This window comes from Ambystoma mexicanum, chromosome 4p, assembly GCF_040938575.1.
Source record: "Ambystoma mexicanum isolate Mex_15411 chromosome 4p, UKY_AmexF1_1, whole genome shotgun sequence".
Taxonomy (NCBI): Eukaryota; Metazoa; Chordata; class Amphibia; order Caudata; family Ambystomatidae; genus Ambystoma; species Ambystoma mexicanum.
Genome location: NC_090927.1, coordinates 248486153 through 248505396, shown reverse-complemented (window position 1 = coordinate 248505396; position 19244 = coordinate 248486153). Strand labels below are relative to the sequence as shown.

The 19244-nt window shown below is 43.9% G+C and overlaps 1 protein-coding gene across 4 annotated transcripts in view; it reads right to left on the bottom strand.

The window, feature by feature from the left end:
* LOC138453172 (cysteine-rich venom protein-like) overlaps positions 1–19244 on the bottom strand; it is a 281590-nt gene that overhangs the window by 135748 nt on the left and 126598 nt on the right. The gene's annotated exons all lie outside the window — the stretch shown is intronic.

Here is a 19244-nt window from a genome sequence, read left to right as displayed (position 1 = left end):
TCCCCTTCCCAAGGGTACACCTGGTGTCCCACTGATCAATCCAGTTCACAAAGGATTTGATCCCATGTCCCTGCACATCTGGTAGTTCAAAGAGAGTGACTATTGTTCCGGGGGACGCTAATGTCTTAAATCTTGGTTCTTGTTTTGTCATTTTAGGACTTCTGCCTTCGCTCCCAGGAATATGACCTTGGTACCAGGCCGCAGCCCTTCACTTCTTCAACTGCACACATTCCTGCATAATTAGTTCAACAACCTAATGGAGGTCGGGGCATATGTGTCTTGACTTGCCGTGCCTGGGAATCGGGATGCAATGATGAGGCGAGGGATAAGGCCTTGTTGTTCTATGTTTCTGTAGAAACCCAGCATGCAAGGATTCAGGCCTATTCATAGATTCAGTGTTAGTTCAGGTTAAAACTGTCATGTATAGAAAAGACAGAGAAACCTCCAAAGGCGGCGGCATAGCTTTCATCTGTAGAGCCGATCTCACTATCAAAGAAATAGATCATATGATGATGCCTTCAGCAGAACTTCTCTCGCTAAAACTAGGAATCTCTGCCACACGCACTATTACTGTGCACCTTATCTATAGACGTTCAAGCCCACTAGGTACCTTTGAAGAAGATATAATCACCCTCCTGAACACTAACGCCAAAACTGGGAAGGTTGAAATCATCCTACTAGGTGATTTCAACCTAGGCCACAATGACCCTAAAGACACTAATGCCTCCTTCCTAGACAACACAATTCTAGAAGCAGGCCTAACCATCCGGAACAACGGCCCGCGTATTCTAAAGGCCGCACCCTGGACTTCCCTCATAACGGCCATTGAACCGTGTATATGGTGCGATCATTATCTGATCTCATTGACCATCTCAGACCAACCTCAATTCAAGACAACCAAATTACCGGCACCTCCGGCCTTCACATTCTGTAAAAAAAAACATAACAATCACAAATCTCCTCCCGCTGATCCAACCCATCAACAACCATTCCAATCTTATCAGTAACCCTAATGATCTGGTTGACCTATATAACAACACCATCAACTCAGCTATAGATGCCATTTCACAGTTGAAACTAAGCAAATCCAAACCTCCTACTCATCTCAACTCCTGGTTCACCCCAAGCCTAAAAGCCTTGCGCAAAGAAAAAAGACAAGCAGAAGTCTGCTGGAAAAAAAATCCCTCTCCGGATAACAAAAAGCTCCTCATTGCCCTCACCAATGGTTACAAGAATCAAATCATTCAGGCTAAAAAAGAAACTTTTAATGACAGAATCAAAAAGCAAACTCTAAACAATAAGGAGATCTTTTCCATTCTCAGAGAATTAGAATCCCACCTGTAGACTCTTGCACCAAAGATAAAGTTTGGTGTACTAACATTCAAAATGCCCTATGCAACAAAATCACTATGTTACAAGACCAAAATATCAGCCAAAAGGTCCTCCCTCCTCAACATTGCGCTTTCCACTCAAGAAGCCATCCTACATGAACTTGCTGTCAACCAAACTAAACCACACAACCAATTCAACTTTAGAGCCATCTCCATTGTAGAAGCTAAGAACATACTTCTCTTAAACCATCCCGCTGTCTTGGCAACACCTGTCCAGCCCCAATTATCAAAGAAGCTGCACAATAATTAGCCCCTTTCGTCACCTCCTTCATCAATTAATCCTTTAAATCATGCTCTGTGCCTGCCAACCTTAAATATGCTTGGATATTGGCCCTCCTAAAAAAAAGCTAACCTTGATCCTAATGTCCCAACTAACTATAGGCCTATAACAACAGTTCTGTTCCTCCTTAAAATCTTACCTAAAGCTGCCTATCCACAGATTCAATCCTACTTGGAGATTAATAATTTACTGTTTACAAGACCCAGATTCAGACCCAGACACAGAACCGAGACGGCACTCCTGGATCTCAAAAACCAACTAGATGAGCGTAAAGATAGAAGAGACACCTCCATTCTTCTACTCCTAGATCTGTCAGCCGCCTTTGACTTGGTAGATCATAAAGTATTATGTAACCATCTCAAATCAGCTGCTAACTTCTCCACTAAGGCCACTGAGTGGATAAACTCATTCTTGGATAATAGAACTATAAGAGTATTCTCACCTACCTCAGCTGCTGACCCAGTTCCCATCACCTGTGGTGTTCCCCAGGGGTTCTGTGTCTCCCCTACTTTGTACAATATTTTTACAAAGCCACTTTTCGATATCTTGGACAAACTGGGTGTCTCATATACTAATTATGCTGACGACACCCAGATCCTCATCCCAATCCAAGAAGACTACGACAAAGACACTGACCTCATAAACAAAATCTATCAAATCATTCAAATGTGGATGGCCACACACGGTCTATGTCTCAACAATGACAAAACAGAGCTCTTAATCATTGGATCCACCAAGAAATTAAAAAACTCTCCCACTTGTACAAATCCATCACCATTGATGGTATCAAAATCAATGTAGCCAAGGTAGATTTTACTTAGATTCAGCTCTCAACCTTGACAAGCAAGTTAATGCCACAGCGTCAGCAACCAGCTACACTTGCAAACTAATCCATGCATGCAAACCATTTCTGTCAACTGAGAGTTGCATCACCATCGCACAAGCCCTTATACTTTCAAAACTAGACTATTGCAACGCACTTTACCTAGGCACCAGCAAACACAACACCAAGAAAATCCAAACCCTACAAAATAACACCCTTAGAACAGCTCTAGGCATTCCCAAAAGACAACACATATCGGAGCAAAGAAGAGCTGCCAATTGGCTGACCATTAATGAAAGAATCAAACTAAAAACCCTAAACATTACTCACAACTGCCTCAACAACAAAGCACCTGCATACCTCACAGAAAAATTCACTAAGCATACATCCGAACGCCCCATCAGAAAGGCCCAAGCCAATAGTATTAGAATCCCTAACTTTAATCTGAAAAGAACTGGAGGTTCAAGCTTCCCAGTACTTGCAGCTCATATGTGGAACTCCATCACAGATCCTTTAAGAGACAAACCCTCCTTCCACTCGTTCAAAACTAATGCTAAACTCTGGCTACTCACCAACAACTGCTGACATTCTACTTCTGAATGCCGCTAGCTGTTTTATATTGTAAATACAAACGTAACCTCAAATTGTAAATGACATTCTGTATGTAAATGTAATTTATTTTTTGCAACTGCAACACAAGAAATGTAAGATATCTATGTAACTGTAAGCTAAGAATTCACAAGCGCCCAGTTACCTAACGGCCTGGTGCGCTCTATAAATAAATAAACAATACAATGCAACACAATATATATGTATACTACATCCTATGTGATTCAGTTGCAGAATAACGTCCCCTTGCATGATTCCCCACACCCCCTACACCATCCCATGCTCATTTCCATAAGTTAATATATATTTCGCAATCTAAGTTCTCTGGGAGGGGAGATGGACTGAACGTGCATCCCAACAATTCTCAGAGACCTCTATAATGCCTGCATAGAGGGTGTAGCTCAGGAGAAGGGAGCATGTGACAAATTGACTTCTGCCCTGCAGGAGTAAAAGGATGAGCAGAGGCTAAAGTGCCTACTCAGCCCTCACACTTTTACAAACCAAGAGCCAAAACATTCATAGCAGGCACAGTTAACAGATATGCCGCCATTGCCTTTTGTGGTAACGTGGGCCGAGGGAAGGCTATAATCTCAAAAAGGGTGTGAATGTGGTTCAGTAGCAAGGCAAAAAGTAGCAATGTCCAATTGAAGTTTCTATTAAAATGTATACTTTAATCAAACACACCATGCATTTTATAACTAGCTAAAATAACACTGTACTAACACCCCCCGTAGAATGAACACAGAATATGAAATGATAGAAAAGACAAAAAGACAAATCACTCTGTGTAATGGGGCCGGGGAGAAAAGACATTTAAAAGACAACAATGTTCAAAAAGGATATCTCTTAAGTTTGCAAAGATTGATTAAAATGGCTTAGCCAGTCTATAGGGTCCAAAGATGGACCAAGGGTCAGTTAGCAGTCAATATTACCTTTTTGCAGTTCTTGGTGGTCCGACAGCGTCAAACCAGAGTTGCACTGAGTGAAGATCAGGAGAGCGCAAAAGCAGCAAAGCAGGGTCTTGGTGGTTCAAATGTGTCGAATGGTTCTTGGAACACTGCTTCAAGCAGTTCAACAGCTGTAAACACTTGAATCCTGGCTGTCTTGGCTCTCAGGGTGCTCTGAATCCCAATCCAAGGGTTCAGGCACAAGATTAGCAATTTCCTTGCGCTCACAAAGAAGGGGTAGGCTGGCACACAACTGCACGGGTCCTTGAAAATGGTGAGGTCCAGGGTACCGCTGCGGCTGGCAGAGAAGCAGGCTTTGCTCCTGCAGCAGGTCACTTCTTAAGTTGTTTTGAGACCCACTCCAAGGACTCAGGGACAAGATGGGTCCTTGTTCCCAGACTCCCAAACACAGGGTAGGCTGGCACACAACTGCAGGGATCCGTCATAATGGTGAGGTCCTGGGTACCACTGTGGCTGGCAGAGAGGCAGGTTTTGTTTGAACTGCAGCTTCACCCCCAATGGTCACTGGGATGGTTAGGGGACAACTGGAAGACTATGGAAAGGACTTCTCTCTAAGCAGGGCCCAAACTAAATCTTCCTCAAGGGTTGATGTCCAAAAGATGATTCATGAGTATTGTCACTTCTTTGTCAAAAAGGGGCTACTATATTGATGATAAGTTCCATCTATAGTTATCAGAAGACCAAATGCAAGGTTTTGTTACCAAACCCTTTCAGTGTTATTGGGGTGGTATATTGCTATATTTCAGCAAGATGTGTTGGAGTACAGAAATTCAGGATCATGTGCTCATTTTTATCGACTGAACTAGGGTGTATTTTCACTTAAAGAAATATTGTCTGGCTTGTCTGATTTTCCACAAAACCTCACAGGCTGATTTTCACTGAGCTCACTTACTACTGTGACCCATTTTTGATGTAACCTTCTATGGATTGGGAATCCAAATAAAAAGGCATCACAAAGCATTGAAAAGGGGACCCTTTTACATTGTGGTGATTAAGTGGCAAGGTATTCGAAAGCCTTTTCTTTAAAACGGAACATGCCCCAACAGATTTGGAACACTGTATACCACATTTCACTTATAAAGCTTCCCCAATGAAATCCTTAAAGGCACCAGTCTTATCTCTATGCTGCTGGAGTAGACTACATATCTGTTAAACACATAACCCTACATCATTAGACCTGCCACAAACTGATTGCAATGTTTCAATGTGGTTTTGAAGTTGGAAGCCGAAGATTTTAAAAACTAGGAAAAGGTCAGGCTTGGTGTTTGGAAACCTCCCTAAGCTTCCACAATGTTGGTGTATGGTAGGCAGCCCAGGATTATTTAGATATGTTAAAAAAGGCCACAAACAACAGGAAGTTCAATGAAACAATACTGTCTGATTTGCCCAGAGATCCAACGATAGGATAATGGTAGTAAGATGTCTGATGCATGAAAACTTACAGAAAACCAAGAAAAGCAAAAGCTTCTGTAACGCATAATTTTCAAACACTTTGTTTAATGCTCCCAAATTGGGTTTTGCAGGTAAATATGGACGCATATGTGCTTATTAGCATTATAAAGCATATATTCTTCTCTGTAACAAGTTGTTGCTGAGGAAAACATTCCACTAATGTTAGTGTGAGGAATTGCTATCTGGCAAGGGTGCAAAGCCCTGGCTTTAAAAAATAAATTATTAATGAATTAAATGATGAGGGTGAGTCCAGCTCTAGAAGTGGTAATCTGCTAAACAGATTCCCCATCTCAGTCGACTCCATGCCATAAGTATAGTGTACTTGTGCGCTGCCACATCAGTAGCCTGATCCGTGGCACAGAGCAGGTTTAAAGGTCACGAGATACCCACTTGGGATGGGACCACTAAAGCAGGCTACCTTTAGGCCAATAACCTCAGGACACTTGCTCTCAAAATAAGTGGTAATCCACCCCTTCAGTAGAAGCCTCAGCCTGTGGTGGAGACGGATCATCCGAGACAGAAGGAAGATCTATGGCCTAGCCACTCACAGTGCACATTGGGAGTGACCAATTATGTGGATCAGGACAAACCACTCTACAACACACCTCCTAAAATAGGGGAGCAGACACTGAACAGAGGCATCCTGTCCTGGAGTCCTCTGTGGAGATCTCATATCAACTAGAGGGCCAGAAGAGATTAAGCTCTCTGGTCTACTGGACTGAACCAGTCGCTCCATGTTCCATGCATCTTGAACAAGAGGGAACGTGCTGGCATCTCCAACTAGCAAAACTATGTCTTGTATCTTCACCAGCTCGACACTGCATCATGTCCTACCAAAGTGACTGCTCAATGCCGGGACCCGAATCAAATTACCAGAGAGACCCCCACCAACTCTAACCGGGAGTTACAACCATGGCTCGACCCAGCTAGTTATTGAACTGCTGCATCATTGATCGCACATCAACGCATCCAAGAGCACCACTTCGACAATTGCCCACTGACTCTAACTATTGGAGCGCCACTCATCAATCCCTCCCAGCAGCTGAAGCCCTACTCGGCCTGGCCAACTGCAAAGTGTTCCTTGGACTGAGCAGATCTGCATCATTGAAGAGCAGCTGTTATACTGCAAAAGCACCCCATTTGCCCCTACTTGACGCCTGCTTGTTGCCAGGATTGTATGATTCCCAGCAGCAACATATTTTTTTTTTAATTTTCATTTCATTTAGCTTTATTTTGTCAAACTGTCCTAAAAGCATTACAAGAATATAACATCAATATCGACCGTTCATCGACGCTGTTCCATAAATGTTAAAGGTGGCATCTGGAAACACCTTTTTCTGTATAGTGCGCCTTAGAAAATAAATAAATACAACATTACAATAAACAAAGTAGTACAACAGGGCAGTTCACAAGCATGACCCAAGTACAAACACATAAAAACATCAGGTTAAAATACTAATAGGATTACCGTAATTCTCACTAATCAAAAACAAGCTAAATGTATAGAAATCTTTCCTTTTGTTAGGGTCTAGCCCTTAAAACTGTATTACAGCGTGGAAGCGGGCGAGCAAACCACATTACACCAAGCATCTCTAAATAATGTTTTCCTTCTTGGTCAAGCATACGTGATATCAGGTCTATGCTGTTCCTAGTGGACAGTGACTTACAGAACATCAGGGCAGAGGACACGGTGCAAGAACCACTTGCCCTCAGCCATGGTTTTAGGTATCTGTTACGAATATTGGCATATGCAGGGAACACGAATAAACAATGTTGGAGGTTTTCAGTATTTTGTTTGCATGCTCTACAGATATGTGGGAAGTCTGGATTCCAATTCTTGGCCAGTACAGATGAGGGGAAGATGTCCATTCTTAATTTTGTTTAAATACTTTTGCCAGAATAAATATGAACATGGTCAAGGTACTGCTCGTAGAAAGGACATGTTTTGATGGCCAAATAGTTTAAACATTGATTAATGTTTGCACAATTGGATAAGTATTTTTTTTTCATTATACCATGCCATAATGGATAAGGTTTTTTTTTTCATTATACCATGCCATATACTTTTCGTTAACCTTTTATTAATGCACACAGGATTGTCCCACAATTCAGCTTTCCCGATTTCATACAGGATAGTTTTGACATATTTATACAAGGGATTGTGTGCAATTCCTGGCTGTTTCAGAAGGTAAAACAGTGCATCTCTATAAATGATCAATGCATTGTGGGTCTTCAATTCAAGCCAGTTTAAAACCGGCTTTAGTTTAAGTGGTTCGATCAGTGATAATCCTAGCTCATAATGCACAGGGACGTTTGGTGCAGAAAGGTGACGTCCCATCAGTTGCTTTAAAGTTGTATTTTTGCTCACTGTCAAAGGTTGGCTTTTAGAAAAAACCCAGATTTCTGCACCGCAGCAGCATGCTTGTCTGGCTTTGGATTTATAAACATTAAGGTGCTGGCTTCATTAACCTTCCCCATTTTCCGCATCCACATTTGAATACTGCATCAGCATTTTTGTTTAAAATGAAATCTGAATATGACTCATCGGTCCTGCCAAGTTCCCCTTCTGTCCAAATAATCAAAAAAAGACACTTCATCAATTGGAGAATGGTTCATGCATAAAGTGTAGCTCTTCTCCTTCCTTGTAGCCCATCAGCAGACCATACATTTTGTTTAATTATAATGTATGATAAGGCCTTTCGCATTGCCCAACTCTGCAAAACTATGGGCCCCTGTTTTGTTTTCATAATTAACATTCCATTGTCTGCAAATAATAACATACCATTTGGTTGATTATTTAGAGTGGGACCATTCGTCACCAAATCTAACATATTTTGAGCTGTCATTAATAAATAAATGAAATAAAGCAGGGACTAACACACACCCCTGCCTTACCCCTTTATGCATGGGAAATTATGCTGTCCTTCCGGGTCCTACACTATGGCAAACCTTGGCCGTTTTATCACTGTAGAGGAGCATTATGGCTTTCAAAAGATCATGCAGTGTTTTAAGGTCTACTATGGTGTGCAATACAAGGCTCATCGGAACTGAGTCGAAAGCTGTTTTTAATTCAATAAAACAAAAATACATAGTAGTTTTCCTTAAAATAGTACATTTAACAATAATTAAAAACAGTCTGGACACCTGATCTATTGTACCTACCCACTTCTGGAATCCGGCCTGGACTGTAGAGATAACTTAAAGGAGAGTTCCGGGACTTTTTTTTTATTGTCCCTACGGTTCGGCCATGTGTTTTTAAGCATAACTCGGTAGATCGTGGAAAACTTTCCTATGGACCTTACCCGACTTTTCGTCCATTAACGCACTCGAAATCAGCCGCCATTTTATGATAATCCTATCACTTGCCGCATCGCCCTGGCTCACCTGCTTTTGCGGCACTAAATCAAATCCCCCGCCCCTGAAACAGACTTGATCAAAACATTCATATTCCCCGCCTCTATCCGTGACGTGACTGAGCTGCGTAGGCAAACGCGCCCAGGCGTCTTATACGCGACTCCACACAGAACCAGGAAATCAACACAGATGAGCTCAAACAACACAGCGCGCCACAATTGGGAATATGAAACTGTACTTTTAAATTAAACCGCAAGATTGTAAATTTGGTAAAGTAAATTTATTTGACATCAAATGTTTTGAGAATATTCAGCGATTTGCATTTTTATTTGTTCACGTTCCGAAAAGTTCGTTTCGAGGCACACGATGTTCCTTTGCTGTACACAGGGTCTTAGATAAATGAATTTTTATTTGCTCTCGATCCAAAATATTTCGTCTTGAGGCAAGCGATGTTCGTGTGCAGTAGACATGGTGTTGGTTTACGATAAAATAAGCTCTTCGGTCGCACTGATAATCGCATGGCTATTCCAACAACGAGGCACTAGGGCACCACAACGGTCTGTATGTTGCATCTAGCCGTTAGTACCGCGTAAGGGCATACTTGTACTTGGCGATCGTCCCACAAAATGGTCAGGGTGCTAACGTTGTTCACGTGGAGAAGCAACTGGCGGTTAAAAAACCCATCCGCCGGTGTCTGGTACTCGTGACACAGACAATAATGGACGATGTATCTATTTGAAAAACATAAAAAAAGGAAATTAGTCTCACCATCAGATCTTTATTAAAATTATTCATTTTATATATTAGGTCTGGAAATTATTTCATAGCTAGGACAGTGCAACTGGGTTTTATACGTCAAGGGGGGCTGTAGGATACTGAGACAGTCCCCCAGTGCAGGGGTTGACAGGGAGAGCAGGTGGAGAGTGGAAGGGCCCAGGACCGAGATCGCAGACAGTGGACCAGTTGTAGCAGGGGAGAGGGAGAGAGAAAGCAGAAGCAAAGGTTTTGAGGTGCTTCCGTAAAAGTATGATATGATATGATATGGTATTTGTAACGCGCCTATACACAAGTGTTTCAAGGCGCAACGAGGCAGGGAGGGAGGGGAACAAGGGGAAGACAGACAAACGATCCTACTAGGCCAGGTGTCATTCAGATCGCGCAAGTGCACAGGTAAGGGGAAAAGGAGAAAGTGCAAGGAGAGGAGGTGGGGGGGAAGTGCAGTACAAGGTAAGTAGCGTAATAAAATAATAAATAATAAATAATAAATAAAAAGGGCCCGCTTGAGGCCAAGGACAAGTCTCGCAGTTCTGTTCTGGATAAGTTGCAGAGGGCGGAGAGTGGAGGCAGGCAGATTAAGATAGAGGCTGTTACAGTAGTCCAGCCTAGAGAGAACCAGGGCTCGGGAGACAGTGAGCTTCTGGGGGAAGGAGAGGAAGGGAAGAATACCTCTGAGGAGGTGCAGCTGGTAGTGTGACTTCTTAGAGACGTCAGATATATGAGGAGAGAAGGAGAGTGTGGAGTCGAAGATGACCCCGAGGTTTTTAGCCTTGCAGGTAGGGGCGGGAAGGGGGCCAAGTAGACGGTTCTCCCCAAGATAGTGCGCGGTACAAAACAACATGCCACATAGAACGAACAAGTACAACTTAACCCGTCTTTAAAGCAACTGTATAGTAATTAAATTGCGGTATAAACTCATCTAAAGAGTTACTTACATTATATTTGCATTTTCCATTGCGTCTGTGCGTAGGGCAGCCCCGAAATACCACTCCTTCTATGCCGACGTTATTTCTTCTAATGAACGAACATGAAATGGCTTTCGTTTCTGAAATTATATTCATTATCGTTTCTTACGTGGTCCAGGCCTGTCAAGGTCAAAATACAATAGAACCTTATTCTGAGTCGTGGGCCATTCTGGCACCCGAGAAAAAATCAAAGCAGCTGACCTTCACTTCGAACGAGCACACATTCCAAGTTAGCTACATTCAGTGTAAGGCATTCTCACAGGACTTGAAATTTACACTCCATCTTTGCATTTTGTCTGCGTGCTTTGCAGCCACACAGAACCATAAATACGGAGAGATTCTATATTTATTGAAAAATGATTTATATTAGAATCACTTTTATTTACACAATACATAGATACACATATTCAATGGGCCTGCGACATGAGGAGACTTGAGAGAACAGACAATCAAATTACAATCATTTAAACCGTGATGTGTATTTCTCAATGAGTTCTTCTTTAGGTGGACATGGAACAGATGCAATGTTGGGTGGCAATGCAGTTGTCCCCTGCACAGGTTCGTTCACAGCTCCATTTATGTGCCTATCTAGGACGTCAACAATAAGTTTCTCAATAAACTCATATTGCATATCCTCAAACACTGGTTTGATCACCCATTGTTTACTTCTTTTAGTGAAGGCCTTATTGTAGCGAAGCGTCCCTAAAGTTCCGGTCGTCCTACTTTGTTGACGGCCAACATTATGGTTATGTGCCAAGACCGCTAAAAGAGTCCGATTTATCATGCCCTCCATGCCAAAATGCAATCGTTTTGGCCTGTACTTTAGGCACATATTGTGGAACACCTCCAAATCTCCTGTGTGGCAGAATTCCGTGAGTCCACTCAAAGCTTTTGTTATAGTTTTATCAAATACAATCTTTTCAATGGCTTTGTGAGTGGGTGATGAAGGAATCAACCACTTCTTCTTCCGTGCCTCCTCTGTGGACAAATGGCCATGTTCACAATTGTGGAAATGTTGGTTCGTGTTCCATCGGTGAACATTTGTACAGTGTGGCATTACTGACCGCCATTTTTCCAGTAGAATTTCCAACGACCCTCCACATGTTTTTGAGCTCCACCAAAGATGGTTGCTGATTGACTTGGACCACTGTGAAATACCTTGCAATTCTTTTTTTTTACCTGCAGCCGACAATTTTTTATTGATTGATTTTGCAAGATGCCAAACGTCAAATTGGTGATTTATATTTTTGTACTGTTCTCTCATTGTCTTGGCAATTGAAACGTGTCTGTCCGTGGCTATCAGGTCGATCACCATTCCCCGCGATTGTAGTTCTTGCAATGATGCTACAAAGCCAACTTTCTCCATGGCCACTGAGGATGTACTTTGTGACACCTGCACGACCACCGAACTCACAATTTTCTTACTTTCCATGTCCTGAAAGTGGTAGGTGCAGTACTTGGCTGAAAATCCTGGGCTGTCGCACTGTCCATCACCGGCTAGCCTGAACCGTTTGCCCGCGAATGTACTATCAATAGACATTTTTTCCATTCTCCAAGCTTCGCTAATGGCTGGAAATAGATAATCGGTTTGGTATTTGTAGAACTGAGTTTTCGCAATGAAATGGATTCCCACAAACTGAAAGAACGACTCTAATTTTTTAAAACTTGAACCACTAAAAAGTGCAGCCGCTGCACAAAGTAGATTGCCTGCTGGCAGTTGTCCCAGCATAGGTTGTGCAGACCATGTGAAAGGATGATATTTTGTACAGGTGGCATGTATTTTAAGGTTAGTGCCTCGAATTGCACGAGTCACATTAATCAATGGCTCCCCACATACTTCCCCACCAACCAAATGCCCACATTTCATCCGAATAATAATATCAATCAAACAACTATCGAATACAATGAATTTGGCCTCTTTCCTTATACTGTCACTCTGCATCCCAGCTGGTTCGGCCTGTAACGTTGAGGACATGTCACTCACATGAAAGGTAGAATCTCTGATATCGTCTTCCGCTATGTTCAGTGATATTGATGGTGTTTCATTGTCGTCTACTTCATTTTCTTCCATTGCAACATCTGTTCCTTCTCCGGCGATGGGTGAATAAAACAATTTCTTCAACTTTCTCGCGGTCTTAGTTTTTGCGGGTGTGGATTCTGTGAATTGATCTCCGACTGCATCCGAACTACCAGGAGGACATTCACTATCAATGGCTGGTGGTGGTATAGCTCCGTTGTCAATCACTTCATATTCTTCCCATTGGCACGATGCATCTCCAGTCTCAAGTCCCTGCCAAACGGTTTGATAAGCAACATCTCTCGTTCGCTTCACTGTCTGTGTAGATCTAGTTCGTACACCCACTCGCAACTAGAGGACAGATTAGAAAAGGGATGTTCAGTTTAAACACAACTTACAGTATTGAACTATTAACAGTGAAAAACAACATAATATAGTGAACAGGACACTAACCTTCTTTTGCTTTCTTTTCTTTGAAACTTTCTTTCCTCGAACTTCAACATCTGGACGCTGTTGCTCCGACTCGTGTGTGCATGTCTCCACTTCCTCTTGCGCTGCAACGACTATATTTTCATGATAAGCACATCCATCACGCACTGACGCTCCATCGACTCCCTGAAACATAGAACTTTCATTATTATGTATAATAATATTGAAAACACAAAATGTACTTGGGGACCAATACCCACGTACATCTCAATAGCAAAACACGAATGAACGCTTTGTGTAGAACATTCAAACGACAATTATTCACGCATTGTTGATCTAGTTAGATGGAACTGTCAAGATCCATACCTCGGGCTCCTCATAGACTTCCATTGATGATATTATTGAAGATGATGCTTCAGTGACTCCCTGAAACACAGTAATTGCATTAGTATGGTTTTCTATTTTGATAAAAAGAACATAAAGTTTGTGCAGGCGTCAACGGCTCATCTAAATAGACCTGCACAAATGATCAGTTGTCTAAAATAAATAATGGATATCTAAATATGATTCGATTTGCTCGATCGTTGGAAGTGTCACCACCCAGAAATCTGCATCAACTACTAGGGGTGATGTTCTTGTAGAAGAAGCTCCGTCATCTCCCTGAAACATAGTACTTGCGTTAATAAAGAAGGAAGTATAGCGGATGTAATCAAGTCATATGATCTCGCTTGATCGAGCTGTCAGTATCCATACCTCGAAATGCATAAGAACATCAAGGGACGATGTGACTGCGGTGCACACTTCTGCAAGCTGTTGCGCCGACCCGTAACTGCACGCTCCCCCTTCTTCTTGGACTAATGCTCCATCTACTCCCTGAAACATAGGACTTTCATTAGTAATGAACACAATATTGAAAAAAGAAGACACATAGGAGGGCGACGACAGAAGGACATATCAATGGCTAAAAATGATAGAAACATTGTGTGTAACAATCACGCTACAAGAATGCAAGATCTGATGATCTCCATCGATGGAACTGTCCTGAAACGTACCTCGAGCATCTGAGTGACATCAACGGTAGTCGTCAATACGTTGGACTCCTCAGCATCTCCCTGAAAGACAGTACTTGAATTATTTTGGATAACAATAATTATAACTGAAAGCAAAGACTAGAGGACGAGTACAAGGGTGTACCATTAGGTAAAATAATTACACGATAAATTAAAACTATTGATTTACATGCCTAAAACAAGTCAGTGGCAGAATAGCCAAGTAAGATTACCCGATAGGCGCTTGAAGTGGCTGATGACTGCAATAACGACACGGATGGAGAATCTTCCGCCTTCATATTGAGTGGATACATAAATGGGGAAATTATTGTTAGCTAATGCTACACACTACCGCAAGGCCGAGAGATAAATACGTAAACTTGACTCACCAGTGGAGGGATGTGGACGAATAGAGTGGGAATAGCGGTTGAGAGCAATTTTCGCCTCGCTCGCGGTGTGTTCTTCTTTATTAGCAATGATGTGGAGTACATGTCAGAGGTAAAGTGCCTGCTGCAGATGCGGTATCGATCACCCCTCTTGTCCGCAAAGACTTCTAGGACTCTACTTTCAAGCTCAGAGGGTGGATATCCGCAATATCGGACCCATTCTCTTATCTGATCTATTGTCTTAGGGAAAACATGCATTATAGTACCTTCAGATTTATTATGGGTCTTCGAAGGACAACCGCCAATGGAACAGGCAGGCATTATGGAAAGTTCTGAAAAGTAAAGATCAACAATTCTCTATGAATACCATTGTGTTAAAAAATTAAATACATAAAAGGTTCAATGCAAGGTATGTTTTGGTTCTTGGAACTATACACGTTATTCACATGCGGATAAGTATTTGAATAACTTTAAAAAAATACAAAAATAATTTCACTAAACTCAGAACATGTGACTAGTTCCTTGCATGTACTGTCTTGAACGAAAAGAAATTGGACGCAAAATGAGTATGGTACATGGCCTTACCTTGACGAGCAAACAGTTAGATGCAGGGATCAGAGTAGTTTCTTGTCGTAGAACAGGGAGCAGTTCACAGGTTGCAAACTGATGAGTTTGCTCAAAGTGGTCACGGAAGTTCACAGAGACGAAGAGCAGACAACCAGCACCTTCACGGGTTGACTAGCAAAGCGCAAAGAAGTTCTCATTAGAAATATGAAGTGGGTTATAAAGAATTCGAAACAGGGGTGTGTTTGTGAATGAATGACGTGTATATGTCGTGGCATTATGCGGTTTGCAGGGGGGCGTCCCGCGTGAGGGGAGATGCTTGGCAGGAGACACGGGGTCTGGCGGTAGACATGGGAACAACAACCCATGCTCTATAGACCACTTTGAAGTGTACATGGTCTTTGGCACCTCTTGGCCTTTATCGCTCCCTGACAGCTCCACTTGCCAGCACAAGTACCCCGGTGCGAACTGCCTTTGATAGGGCGGGGGGTGGATTGGGGCGGTGGTCGTGCAGACAAGACACAGGAAGACTCGTGAATGGAGACACACTTATGTGGATTGCAGGGGGCCGTCCAGCGTGAGGGGAGATGCTTGGCAGGAGACACGGGGTCTGGCGGTAGACATGGGAACAACAACCCATGCTCTATAGACCACTTTGAAGTGTACATGGTCTTTGGCACCTCTTGGCCTTTATCGCTCCCTGACAGCTCCACTTGCCAGCACAAGTACCCCGGTGCGAACTGCCTTTGATAGGGCGGGGGGTGGATTGGGGCGGTGGTCGTGCAGACAAGACACAGGAAGACTCGTGAATGGAGACACACTTATGTGGATTGCAGGGGGCCGTCCAGCGTGAGGGGAGATGCTTGGCAGGAGACACGGGGTCTGGCGGTAGACATGGGAACAACAACCCATGCTCTATAGACCACTTTGAAGTGTACATGGTCTTTGGCACCTCTTGGCCTTTATCGCTCCCTGACAGCTCCACTTGCCAGCACAAGTACCCCGGTGCGAACTGCCTTTGATAGGGCGGGGGGTGGATTGGGGCGGTGGTCGTGCAGACAAGACACAGGAAGACTCGTGAATGGAGACACACTTATGTGGATTGCAGGGGGCCGTCCAGCGTGAGGGGAGATGCTTGGCAGGAGACACGGGGTCTGGCGGTAGACATGGGAACAACAACCCATGCTCTATAGACCACTTTGAAGTGTACATGGTCTTTGGCACCTCTTGGCCTTTATCGCTCCCTGACAGCTCCACTTGCCAGCGCAAGTACCCCGGTGCGGGCGGTGGTCGTGCAGACAAGACTCGTTTGCCGTAGGGCCTCACCAAGGAGAGGCCATCTAACTGCATGTAAGAGGCAGGCTGCAGGATCTAGTACATGGAAGGCAGGGGGGTGAGTTTATAAATACCTCAGCCTCCCAGGAGAATATATGGGTGCAGTTCACCCTGGAGACCCTGAACAAAGTGGTGTGGTAAGTATTTTTGGGGGAGGAGGCAAGGCCGGGAGGCTTGATGCCAACCCGCAAAATAACATATGTATGTCTGCTGCATATGGGTTCAACGGTTATGTGGATTGAAGGTGGGCGGCCAGCGTGAGGGAGGATGCTGGCCGGAGACATGTGGTGTGACAAGACAAGGCACAGGAAGACTATTCAATGGAGACACACTAGATTCATTTAAAAAATCAAAACAACCATTGTTAAAATATATGTTGGGTTTTATTTTAGATCTTAATTTCAATTGAACATAAATAATAAACATTACACATTGTAAAGTTGCGGTTGCAGCACATCCCGGGAAAAGCCGCGGTATTGTCCACTGTCGCTGGGGAAATGTTGTCTAATGGCAAGTACCGCACAGGCAGGTATTACTCTCCGAACGCGGTGTCCGAGCCTCCCGTGAAGCCACCAAGTGAAGCAACGATAGGCCACCAGCCTGTACCACCTGTGAAAATGAAAGATGCAAACTGTATTAAAATGACAACTTTCTTATCACTGTTGATTCATTTACAAAAATGTCATTCTGCTTTGAAAAAAATTCTATCTAGAAAATGCACAACATGGAACCAATTTACATGCATTCGAATGATATGTAGATGTAGTTTTATATGTGGGAGACGACCATGAAATAGTAGTGGCATCACTGACATCACAACCAGAGTATACTTACTCGTTACTCGGATTACGCGGACGAACAGTGCCGCAAAGTTCGTGCATAAGCACCATCATCATCCTCAACACTGTCCGTGAGAGGCAGGCTTCCCTGAACTCTGGCAGCTCGGTGATGCATTGCGGACTTGGCTCGCCTTCCGAAATGTAGGCCAAGCACCCGGAATTTTCACGGCAGCAGCAGTTCTCCTCCTCAGTTGGCATTAGCTCGCAACGATTGCACGTGCACCAGGTGGAGACGCCGTCCATGCGACATGGTCCAGGCTCTTCATCCGTTGACTGGTCCACCCAACTGCCGTCCGAATCCCCATCGTTTTCGCGTGCTTGCCTTTCCAGTAGTTCTTCCTCGGTGTACTCGGGCTCGTACATATACGGCATTATTGTAGCCATTGTGTGGTAAAGAAAGTAAAATAATTTATAGCGGTGGTACTGGTATCTGTTCACACGGGCTACAATCAACGAAGGTATTTGACCAGAGCACAGAAACGAGTCACAGAATACTCAAAGTAACACAGCGAGAGTAATGGAATCGAAAATCTGCTGCTGTGTGTTGTGAAACGGTGTGTTTATACTTATTGAGGAAAGAGGCGTCCTGCCGTTTCCATGGCGACACTTCATTAGCTGAGGCGCAGCGATTGTTGACACGAAACGTGCTTTGGCGTTGGGAAATGGGCGGTACGCGTCTGCTGATGTCAGGCTCGGGGGCGGGGGATTTGATTTAGTGCCGCAAAAGCAGGTGAGCCAGGGCGATGCGGCAAGTGATAGGATTATCATAAAATGGCGGCTGATTTCGAGTGCGTTAATGGACGAAAAGTCGGGTAAGGTCCATAGGAAAGTTTTCCACGATCTACCGAGTTATGCTTAAAAACACATGGCCGAACCGTAGGGACAATAAAAAAAAAGTCCCGGAACTCTCCTTTAATTATATCTCATCCATTCCTTTAAATGACCTAGGAGACTTTACCAAAGTGTCTTTCTTCTGTATGCAGGAGGGAACTGGGCCGATAGTTGGCTAGGTCTTCTCTTTCCCTTTTTTTTAAAAAGGGGAATAATCTCTGTGTTGTTTCATGAGGATGGTATTTTGGTAGTAGTAATTATTTAAGCAATATGCCCCGAGCGTCGGGGGCATTACCAACTCAGGTAATGCCCCGGGTACCGAAGACCCCAGGGCATTACCTGAGTCGGTAATGCCCCCGACGCGAGGGGCATATTGCTATTAGTACCCCAGCCCTCAAAAATTGTGTGACCGGGGCACTAAAAGCTTTTTTTTGTCCCGAAACGCTGCAGCGTTTCGGGAGAAAAAAAGAGAAGAAAATGGCCACCGCCATGGAAAGGGAAAATAGAGTCCATTTTCCCTTTCAATAGCGGCCATCGGGAGCTGACGCGCTGGGAACACAAGTGTCCCCAGCGCGTTCCTACCGGAAAAAGGATCAAAACGAAGGTAAGTGGGGTTGGGAGGGCGGGAGTGGGATGGAAAAAAAAAAAAAAGAAAAAAACGTACCTGTGTCCCCGGCGAGGGGCGAGGGAAGCCTCCAGCCATGTGGAGGCGCCGGGGACGCAGGAACAAGAAGGTAAATTGGGGGGGGGGGCAGTGGGAGGGAAGGGAATTGTAAAAAAAAAAAAGACTTACCCGAGTCCCCGGTGGGGAGCGAAGGCAGCCTCTCAGCCACGGGGAGGCTCGGAGCGGGGATGGCCCCACTTCGAGCCTCCTCATTGGCTGAGGGGCTGCCGCGCCCCCGACGGGAAGAATGGCCGTGGAATCCCGGCTGAGGGATTCCCAGCCAGGTAACGACCCAGCGAGAGCCAATCAGAATGAGTGTTACATTCTGCTTGGCTCTCGCCGGGTACTAATACATTGAAAGGTTTTGTAAGATACAGAGCCCAGATGGTTATCTCACTTTTGTAAGATCAATGGGTATGCCATCTGGGCCAGAAGCTTTCCCTGATTTTTGGCTCTTTATAGTCTTCTCAATTTCCGGTATTGTATGTATTAGGTATGCAATACCACTGCT